Here is a 9,044-nt window from a genome sequence, read left to right as displayed (position 1 = left end):
TCTTCTCTCTTATATTTTCTCTCCCTGGGGCTGCCAAATACCGCATGGGACATACTTTTGCTGAAAATTGTTTGCTGTTTATCTGAAATTCAAACTCCAAACTCCACAGTGTATCCCATATTTTTATTTGGTAAACCTGGCAACCCAACTTCTATTCCAGGAGGTTTTCTATATGTGGATTCATCTCTCTTCTCCGTGTAGAATTTCTTACTTAAGATTCATCCATGGTTTCCCATCAACTCAGGAGGTGTTTTTACTCGGATATCAGATAGTGATCTCAGGTTCAGCATTTCTGAAGTTGAAACTTTCATCACCACATTTCTAACAAAAAAATGACTGCCCCCACTCACTGCACCCAAACACACCAGATCCTACATTTGTTCATTGCACGAGTATTTGTTGAGTGCCTATTGCTGAGTTAACCAAATAGACAGATATCCTGATCCTCCAGAGTGTTGCCTGTTTTTCAAGAGTCTGTAGTCTAGACCATCCCAGGTCTCCAAGTAGATTCCACATGGAGGGCTGTTCTTTCTCCTTCTTGACCCTAAATACGCTGTCCTTACTCTTGCCTCTGGTTCCCTTCTCTTTTATCTCTATAAATCTCTCCTCTTCCCAGTGAATAACCCTTATGCTCAGCTCAGATTAAAATGAAAAGAGGGAATTCATTCATTTGTATTGCTGACCCATCCAGAATTAAGACTCATCTTTCACAAAGGCTGGATCCAAAGGTTCAGAGACGACTACCAAAGCCCCACCTCTCCTTGTCTTCCAGTCACAGGTGAACCTGTGTGGGGCTTCTGGCTGCACGCCACCTTTCCCAGTCAGGCCGGGGCAGACCCTGCAAACCACATCTCACTTGATTTCTGCAACGCCTTTGCCCTTTTGTCTGCACCTCACCCTGCCATCTGTTCCCGGCCCCTCCCCTTCCTCCCTAGCCTCTCTGTGGGTTCCCCTACTCACTCACCGCACGGAGAGCAACTGTTGGTTCTCCACAGGGCTTCATCTTTGCCTCCAAGCCCTTCCCACTTTCCACAGACATTCTTATCTAGACATGTGCCTTCACCAGTGACCTAGCTTTTTTGAATAGTCAAGCTTTTTCTCCCTTCTGACCCTCAGTCTTATATCCAGCAGTTTCCACCAGTACTTCAACTCAGCAAAACCAACCATGTTAACCAACCAACTTGCACACTAACTTTGCCCTCTTGGACTTAGCTTATATTTGTAGTTGTTGACACCTCCATACACTCCATTCCCTAAATTAGAAATCTCAGAAACATTGAACAGTTTTCCTCATGTTTCAGTGGCCTTGTTCAATTCCAGCATATGAATCCTGCAGTAGCAAAACACCCCTCCCTTGCACCCTGCCTTTGACTGCCCTATCTGGAATCTATGCAATTGGAGGATTAGAATATTCCATTACACTTCTGAAGAGGTACACCGTTCTGGAACTCATATATTCCAAGCTGTTGTCTACTCTATGGCTAGAGCGACCTTTCTAAAAACATGCTGTTTAAATCTGTCAGCGTCTTAAGCTCTTCAGTAAATGAAGCTCCTCAGTGCCTACTAGCTTTCCATTTCTAAGGCTTCTTGTTTCTTCTTTGTTACATTGAATAATTCTCCATTCATCCCCATACCCTTGAACACTGGTAATATTTCACGTATCTTTCAACATATCTTCCCAGCTCTATCAGACCACCACCTCTTCTCTGAGCTGCTTCCCGACTTTCTGGATCACGTTTCAGCAGATGCCTTCTGTCCTGATCTTGCTGCACCTATAGCTCATCTTCTGTTACGTCACAAGTTAAGTGACAAGAACTAAGTGCCTGTTTACACGTCACATTTTTCTTTCCCGCTGAGCTGTGCCCCCATGGACAGAGATGATCTATTCTTTATACGTCTAGAACATGTCACCGGCTTGGGCACATGCACAGTGGTTATTGTGGACTACTGACCAGTCAATTATTCGATAACTATTTATAAATCATAGTATGTTCCAGACTCTGTGACAAGCAGCAAAAATACAGCAGTTGAGAATGCAAATTGCTGTTCTCATGGAGTTTATGTACTGACGAGTCCAAAGAAATCACAGACTTCAACACTCATACTGGATTATCACAAGTATATCCAGACATATACTTACATAATTTAATGAATATTTTAATCAATTGATTGAATTTTCTTAAAACTTCCACCCATGTGATATCACAGGTCTCTTATTAAAATAAAAATTTAAGTATACAAAATGAGTGATCAAATTTGATCTCCAAAGTCAGTAGTTAAAAAGCAGTTTCTATTTCATTTCAGTGATGAGAATTTTACAAAAATTAAATAAAATCAGGAAAAATCACATTAGTAACTTTTCCGCCCCTGAACTACTGTTGCTTTGCGATTGAACAATTCTGAATTTTTAGCTGTCTTGTAAAATACACTATTGCCTCTTTAGTTCTGGGACAGCGCATACCAAAAGTAACATAAATAAACTACAAAGCCTCCAAAAGTGAGAGACTAGAATACCAAAGAGGTTCTTACTCATGTAAGAAATGACAGTGAAATAGGTTTTGCCTACAGAAGTAGATGAGTGATACTAATGATAATCAAAACTCACACCTATATAATATTTACTATGTTCCAGGTCTTGTCTACAGCCCTGAACTAAAATGACCTCATTTAACCTAATACCTTAGCTGAGGGCACTTGGCTCACACGTGGCAGAGCTACGATTCTGCGTTTCCTTAATCCCACACTCACCTGTTTCACGATGCTGCATTAGGCTCTAGCAAACCAGCAGCAGCTGCTTATTGCTGCACAGAAAATTATTAGGAGTCCTTTAAAATCCTGGCACAGAAGTGCTACGTGTTCAGATAATGAGCTGAGCACCATGTGATCAATACATGGGCATGCCCCCAACCTGTGAGACCGGGAGTGCTGTGGGGTGAGAATTCATCTGCTGAAACCCTCACCACCAATGTGACTGTGTTGAGCACCAGGACTTTCAGGAAGTAATCAGGGTTAGATGAAGTCTCAAGAGTGGAGGGGTGACTGGAGACCTTGGGAGACCTTAGAAGAGGAAAAGCGCTCTCTCTCCCTATGAGGACAGAGCGGGAAGGCAGCCGTCCGCAGGCCCAGGAAGGGGCTCTCAGCAGAACCTGTAAGCGGCCTGACACTGAGCTCCCGGTCCCAGAACCGTGATGAAATAAGTTTCTATTGTTCAAGCCACCTAGTCTATGGTACTTTGTTACGGCAGCTTGAGCTGACTAAGATTACATGACTTAAGAAATCATTTACCAGCCTCTGAGTGCTTTAACTGGCATTCTAGTCAGGGGAAATGCAAATCTTAGCAAAATCATACAAATGCCAAAATATAAGACAAATAAAAGAATATAAGGGGAAACAACATGAAGTGCCCTTTCTGGTTCAAGAAAATAAGTGGAAAGTTGGTTAAAAAATAAGTAGAAGTGCTCAAAGCCAAATAGCATGAATAAACTTGCATTACACTACAGGACAGTAAAGTACCATGTATTTTTTTTTTTTCAAATTACCTTTTGTAGGTTAAGAAGAGTATAAAAAATTGTCTGCATAGTGTTATCATGAGTCTATGCTTTTAGCTTGGTAATCCAAATGGGAAAAAATAAATTGGGTTCATTCCAAGTAAGATTTTATTCCAGTAAACCTCAAATTGAATTGAGTTAATGGCAGTCTACAAAGAGGAAAGTGAGGCAAAAGTAGTTAGGACTTCAGTAGTTAAATGCCAACTCATAATAGCATATTCTGACACAGTTGATTCAAATAGGTAGACAAATAAACAACTAATTAAGCTGCATTTTATTCAAGCAACTCTTTGCCTTGTTCTAGTTAAATAATTCTTGATATATCAATATTTTCAGAAAATTGTATTCAACTTTCTCAGTTTCATTCAAGTCTAAACTTGAAGAGCCCTACAATTTACAACAGTGGGTCCCTCAAAATATTAATATATTTATTTTTAAACCTGTACACAAAGAATTAGAATCTGCATAAACATAGTAAGAAAACCCAATAGTCATCTTTGTTACCCAAAGGGAAGAATAATGCCATTCGTATGCTTATACAGCAACATTGCTGTTTGAGTATTAAAGAGTCTAGTTTCTAATAATTCACTTTTAAATGTCTGCTTCCTTCGAACTTCAAAAAAAGAGATCAGTTATGTTCTTATCTTTTTGTCCCTCAGGGCAGTATAAGATATCAAATAGACATAAAAAATGTTGGAAGAATGACTAAATTTTAAAAAAAGAAAGAAGAATGGTCTAAAACGTTCTTAAGAGATTTAAACAATGGGCTGTTTAATATGGTCAACTTGAATAGTAGTAAATATAAGACCTGAAAAAAAAAATGTTTAAAGGTTGTGTACAGAAAATACAGATGGGCAGAAGCATATATTATGATTTTATCTCTATATGAAAAAACAGAGCAATGTTATTGCCAAAATTGCTAATGAAACGTTAATGTGTATTTATAGAATGATAGGGCCTATTGGGAAGTAGTATCATATCAGAGTGTCTAAGATAATTAGGGATTATTAATCCATCTCAGAATACATCTCAGGAAGGCTAAAGACCTCAGGAAATTTTTCCTGCGAAGGGAAAAAAACGGTAACAGTGAATATAACCATTTTCTATATTTGAAGGACAATTTTAGGGCAGTGGGATTATATTCATTCTGTATGATAAAGAAATATAACTTGACCCAACAGTTAGAAGTTGTATGAAGATTTTGACTTGATATAAGAAGGTACTTTCCAATAGCCAAAGCTGTCATTAAAAAATACTTTGTAACTGGGAGCTCAGTGTCCATTAGCCACCAAAGTGACCACGAGAGAACATAAAATCACCAAGGACACTGAATAGGAGTTTAGTCCAAGCTTCCTTTAAATCCGCTACAAAACGTTCCCAAGAGGAGCGGGAGGTGATGATACTATGCGTTTGTTAAATAATATGAATTGCACTGATTACTTTTGTATTCTCCATCAACGGAAATTTTTCAGATGAAGGCAAAATCATGACTTTCACACAAATATAAAGCATTTATTAAAGACTTTTCTAACTCATTATTAATGAGGGATACAGTTCATTTCAGTTCAGTTGCCTCCAAGACTGAGAAAATATCTTCTGTTCCAGTTTCTGTCCTTCACTGTCTCCCAGAGTTTGCTCAAACTCATGTCCACTGGGTCAATACAAGGTACATAATTAACTTTCCGGACTGACAGGAAAAAAAAAAAAAAAAAAAAATATATATATATATATATATATGTATATAATAAATGCATAGAATTTTACCAAAAGATATAATTTTTAATGTTAAAATTCATCATGCGGCTGTAATCATGAAGCCTGACGTGGTCCCCCAATGGCTAATTAAAATGGTTTTGCGTCTTAGTTTCTGTTGTTGCTCACTTTTGTCCGAATCTTTGCGACCACATGGATTCTAGCATGCCAGGCTCCTCTGTCCGCTACCATCTCCCAGAGTTTGCTCAAAGTCACGTCCATTGAATCAGCAATGCAATCTGACCATCTCATCCTCTGTCACCCCCTTCTCCTTTTGCCTTCAATCTTTCCCAGCATCAGTCTTTTCCAATGAGTCAGCTCTTCACATTAGGTGGCCAAGGTATTGGAGCTTCAGCTTCCGCCTTCCATGACATTAAAATAACATCTGTGAAACTGTGCCAAACCTTATAGTCCTGATGGAAACTACCAATGATAATTTTTAAATAAAGTGTTACCTTGTTCCTTTTAGTTGCCTGATTCAGTACCAGTGATTATTAGATCCCAAATATAGGCAAAGGTTATCACATGGACGATAATTCATCAAACCAGGATTGCAAGGGTACCAGACTACTTAGATTCCTGAGAAGCAATCAGATGGACTGTGACCAAGTTTGTTTTTCATAGAAAATGCAGTTATTCCATTTATATATAAATAAAAATTTTTATGGCTGATGAAGGAGAAAGACTTAGGATATTCATGCATGATTTTTATGGTTGTTGTTAAAAAATCCTCAGTGATTTTATATCCAGTGAGTGTACAGAGGTTAAAATATTAAAGACTATATAAATGTTCAATATACCCTTTATTTTGAAAGAGACAAAGCTGTTTAATATTATAATATTATGTATGAAGACATCCCTGTCCCCCAAAAGCCATGAATAACCACAAAATCCAGTTACAGAGTAATGTGTTTTTAAAGTTCTGAACTTTAAAGATAAATGAGAGTCATACACCCTAGAGCAATAAAATTCACATTGAATGGCACTGTTTACTGGAAAAGTGTGAGAAGTAATTGAAGCCAAAGGATATTATTTAATTGCCAGAAATCTAAAATCTGTTATTAATCTTGTTTGAGAGTCTTGAGTCTACTGTTAGAATCATCTTATTATGACTAGATCCCAGTGATTGAACTAGACAGAAAATCTATAAATAGAGTGGTGCACTTGCTTCAGAAGATTGTGGGTTTGCCACATTTGAAAAGAACAATTAAATTTGAGGCGCTAATCTAAAAAAAAAAGTTAAGATGTCTTTTGTTCACTACCAGAGGGGCTGTTAGGAAACCAAAGGAGAATAAAGCAAGTAGTGAAAAAAAAAAACCAAAACCAGTGTATTTTCCTCTCATATAACAGTGTAGTAAAACAAAAGTTTTCTATTGATTAAAGTCCAAATGCCCAACATTTATTACACTTACATAATGTTAAAAAAAAAACTCATAGAAATTCTGTATAAGAACTCCATACATAGTTGACTATATCTGACTTGTTCAGAAATAACTGCTTACTTTTTTCTCAGTTCATTAGCTAATAATCATATCAAGATACAAATGGTGTATATAATGACAAAAAACTAAAGACATGAAGGTGGGAAATGCAATGTATGTATAAGATTTAAATAGAGATATTGGACTTATGACAGGCATATAGTAATGAAAATGTTTATTTAACTTATATGCAAGGTACATCACGGGAAATGCCAGGCTGGATGAAGCACACGCTGGAATAAAGATTGCTACATAACCTCAGATATGCAGATGAGACCACCCTGATGGCAGAAAGCAAAGAAGAACTAAAGAGCCTCTTGGTGAAAGTGAAATAGGAGAGTGAAAAAGTTGGCTTAAAACTCAACATTCAGAAAGCAAAGATCATGGCATCTGGTCCCATCACTTCACAGCAATAGATGAGTAAACAATGGAAACAGTGATAGACTTTATTGTCTTGGGCTCCAAAATCACTGCAGATGGTGACTGCAGCCATGAAATTAAAAGACACTTGCTCCTTGGAAGAAAAGCTCTGACCAACTTAGACAGCATCTTGAAAAGCAGAGACGTTACTTTGCCAACAAAGGTCCATCTAGTCAAAGGTATGGTTTTTCCAGTAGTCATGTATGGATGTGAGAGTTGGACTATAAGAAAGCTGAGCACCGAAGAATTGAACTGTGGTGTTGGAGAAGACTTCTGAGAGTCCCTTGGACTGCAAGGAGATCAAACCAGTCCATCCTAAAAGAAATCAGTCCTGAATAGTCACTGGAAGGACCGATGCTGAAGCTGAAACTCTAATACTTTGGCCACCTGATGTGAAGAACTGACTCATTGGAAAAGACCCTGATGCTGGGAAAGATTGAAGGCAGGAGAAGGGGATGACAAAGGATGAGATGGTTGGACGGCATCACTGACTCAATGGACATGAGTCTGAGCAAGCTCTGGGAGTTGGTGATGGACAGGGAAGCCTGGTGTGCTGCAGTCCATGGGATCGCAAAGGGTTGGACGTGACTGAGCAACTGAACTGAACTGAATGAAAATGTTGGTTAAAAAAAAAAGCCATTTGCAGTCATTCTTGAGTTTTCAAGTTGAGGTGCAAATTTAAAGTCTAATTCAAATAATACGGATAATATGAAACATATTCTAGGCATATTGTTGTGTTTTGCATCTCAGGAAATTTAGAGCATGAATCACCATGATATTGGCCTGTTGTACACTGACCTGGGAACCTTCTTCATTGTCCTAATGTCCCCAAAATATGTTGCAACAATTTGTTTACATATCAGCATATCTTTGACCCAGTCAACATTTTGGCCGCCAAACGAATATGTGATCACCTGCTTTTATCATCTGAATACTAGTTCTCTCAATTTATATAATCTAGAGAGTTAAATCACCATTCCACCAACTCTCAAATCTGTATTCCAGACTTCACCTCCATGTGGATCCATAATCACTAGCTTATGGACCTCTCTACCTCTCAACCATGACCCACAGCCACATCAGACTTCTGAAGTGTTCCTCTTTTCTCAAATTGACTCTTACGCCTGTAAAATGATAACACGTTCAATCATTGCTCAGACAACATAGAAACGTGGATTCATCCCTGACTCCTTTCTCCCCACTCTCTTCACATCTAAGCAATCACCGTATTGCAAATTTAATTATATGAATATGCTTATGGTTATAATCCTTTTTAATTTATTTTTAATTGAAGGATAATCTCTTTACAATACTGTGTTGGCTTCTTCCATACAACAGCATGAATCAGCCACAAGCATCCATGTGTTTCCTCCCTGTTGAACCTCCTTCCCCCTCCCCACCCCATCCCACCCGTCTAGGTTGTCATGGAGCACTGGGCGGGGGGGGGGGGGGGGGGGGGGTGGCGCGCGGGGGGGGGCTCCCTGTGTTATACAGCGACTTCCTATTACCTATCAGTTTACACATGGTATTCTCTCCATTTGTCCCAACCTCTCATTACCATGCTGTGTCCAAAGTCGTGGTACACATAAACAATGGAATAACTCTCGGCCATAAAGTGGAGCACGTTTGAGTCGATTCTAGAGAGGTGGATAAACCTAGATCCTGTTATACAGAGTGAAGTAAGTCAGAAAGAGAAAAACAAATATCATGTATCAACACATATATATGGAGTCTAGGAAAAGTGGGACTGATGAAGTTATTTGCAGGGCAGGAATAGAGACGCAGATATAATTATGTTAATATTTATGCAAAGTGTCCTGTTAGCTCTAATCCTACTACCTAG

Source organism: Capricornis sumatraensis, chromosome 21 (genome assembly GCF_032405125.1).
Source record: "Capricornis sumatraensis isolate serow.1 chromosome 21, serow.2, whole genome shotgun sequence".
NCBI lineage: Eukaryota > Metazoa > Chordata > Mammalia > Artiodactyla > Bovidae > Capricornis > Capricornis sumatraensis.
The sequence above is the reverse complement of the archived record's forward strand: the minus strand, read 5'-3'. Positions refer to the sequence as shown.